Source organism: Myotis davidii, unplaced genomic scaffold (assembly GCF_000327345.1).
Source record: "Myotis davidii unplaced genomic scaffold, ASM32734v1 scaffold569, whole genome shotgun sequence".
Taxonomy (NCBI): Eukaryota; Metazoa; Chordata; class Mammalia; order Chiroptera; family Vespertilionidae; genus Myotis; species Myotis davidii.
This window is the reverse complement of record NW_006299876.1, coordinates 1-2,334: the sequence shown is the minus strand read 5'-3', so window position 1 is coordinate 2,334 and position 2,334 is coordinate 1.

Sequence of the window (2,334 nt, the reverse complement as noted above, 5' to 3'; positions counted from 1 at the left end):
CCTCAAGATCACTCGCTGCCAGACAGTCCAGTTTCTCCCCGCTTGAGTCCTGGGTCCCCAGAGACTTCCCGGAACCGGAGTTCAGAGCCGTCGGGAGCTTGTGACCCCCTCCGGATTCAAAAGGACAGCCGCGTCCTCGGGTGCCAGCCCCTTTCTGCGCGCGAGAGCCCCGTACCTCTGCGCTTCTCTCCTGCAGCTTCTCTGGGTCTCAGTGTGCCTTTACTTCCTTCTAGTTGTAGAGTTTACAGTCAGCCAGGCTTCCTGTTGTTCTGGATGAAGTCCGTATTGTTTCTCTGAGGTATTAATCAATTGTTGTGAGCGGCATTAATTTCCCGGTGTTTATCTCTGCCGCCATCTTAGTTTTTGTGATAAGCTATTTTTAAGCATCTACTCTGTTCTAAGTACAAAGAAGTTATCTTGAGAAATGAGGGCCAAATGAATGCTACTGGTCAGCAAACTTTCGGAAAAGGAACAGATAGCAAATGTTTGAGGCTTTGCAGACTATGTGGATCCTGTTGCAACCCCTCATCTCAGCCACTATAGTATGAAAGCAGGCATAGATATGAAAGTAAGCGAGCATGACTGAGTGCCAGTAAAACTTTATTTACTAAAACTTGTTATAGGGAATCCTATGGAAGATTTACATAACATATCTGAGTGTCTCTTATGCATCACAGATGTAGCCATGAGAAAAACAAAGTCCCTTCCCTTACAGAACTTCTAGTCAAGGGAGGCAAACAAGAGAAACTTAATGTTAGGTGGAAGGAGGTCCTCTGAGGAAAAATAAAACGATAAGGAGGTTGGATGAGGCAGGGCTCTACATCTTTATATACAGAGTGATCATGTGGAGTGACTATATGCAAAGCAGGACTATATGAGGCAGTATTCACAAGTATGAATATTTTATTACTAATGTGAGCAGGAGCTCTCCTTAATCCTCTGATCTTTGAAACTTTACATGAAAATTGTGTAATACATAGGATTTCTCTCAGGATGTAGGCTCTGAACTCTAGTGGCTGGTGTCTAAGCCATTTTCTAGAAAGGAGCTGTAACTTAAGACTCATAAGTGGACATGGAGGATATCTATGGACCACCCAGGAATTGAATGCAAGTTGTGTTATGTGCATTTTTCTGGGTATATAGCTTTCACTGGATTCTCAAAAAGATAGACCTAAGGTGGTGAGTTTGGTTTTCTGCATCTTGTTACAAAGAATTCTAACTTTTATAACTAACCCTGAACCTGTCCTGAGTTGGCAAGAAGTTGGAAGACAGTTGTCCATTCTTACCTTGTTTTAAATCATAGGGGCAGAAATTAGAACATCTTGCCTTGTCAAATGATACAAGTGATTTAAAATTTATTGGGAAGTCACTAGTTCATGGTATAGTGCCATTTTCTATTTCAGGGAAGCACTTTAGCCAAGTATGGGTGGAAGTACGAGTAGCCCCCCCCCCCCGCAAATGATTATTTTTTCTATGCTACCATATTCCAAAAAGGATTTATGAAGAAACATGCAGTACATTATAAAAAGTAAATGAGTAAATTTCTGGGTGAAATTAGTACCTAAAATGAGGTTAATACCCCCAAATGCTATGTAAACCTGGGCCATGAATCGGCTCTGAGAGTCCTGACAGGCTACATAGAGAAGGTAATGTGGTCAGTTACAGTGTCCACCATCTAAAAGGCCAGTCATGGTGGAGAACATTTTTCTGGCAGTGAAACTTAAAAGAAACTTATTTGCATTCTCATAAAGAAGAAACCCTGTCTTTTCAGTAAATAAAGCAAAGGTATGTATCTTGTAATGGATTTAAATGTTAGCTGATGACCAACACCTCAACTCATTCTAGTAAGGATATTTCTACAAAGACACCTAAATATGTGGTCCAGGCACCCAGGTCTCTGATGATTTGGTTTAGTACAGGAAAATATTTTTGAATATTTGAGACAAGATTCCTCAACTGGCACTTATGAAGGCCTTACTTTTTCTAAGCATTTTCATAATGATCAGAAATTCATTCAACTGTTGTTTGGTTCCCATGACACAAGTAACATAAGATCTTTGTTATGCAAAGTGCTGAGCTCCCAGAAAACCTCAGTGTATTGTTCATGGATTCCAAAGAAATAATCCGGAGGACTGCCTCTGAAAGACATGGGTTTATTAGAACTTATGTGTGCACCAGTGGCAGCCAATTGGTGAAGTTTACCACTGTACCGGCTGCCTCCAGTGAAGTTGTCCCGCTAAGTCCCACCCAACCTGTGGACAGGCTGCACTGGGGCGACCAGCTGGTGCTATTGTTTTGCTGCCTCCCAGACTTTCCCAGCATAAGGTTTTATAG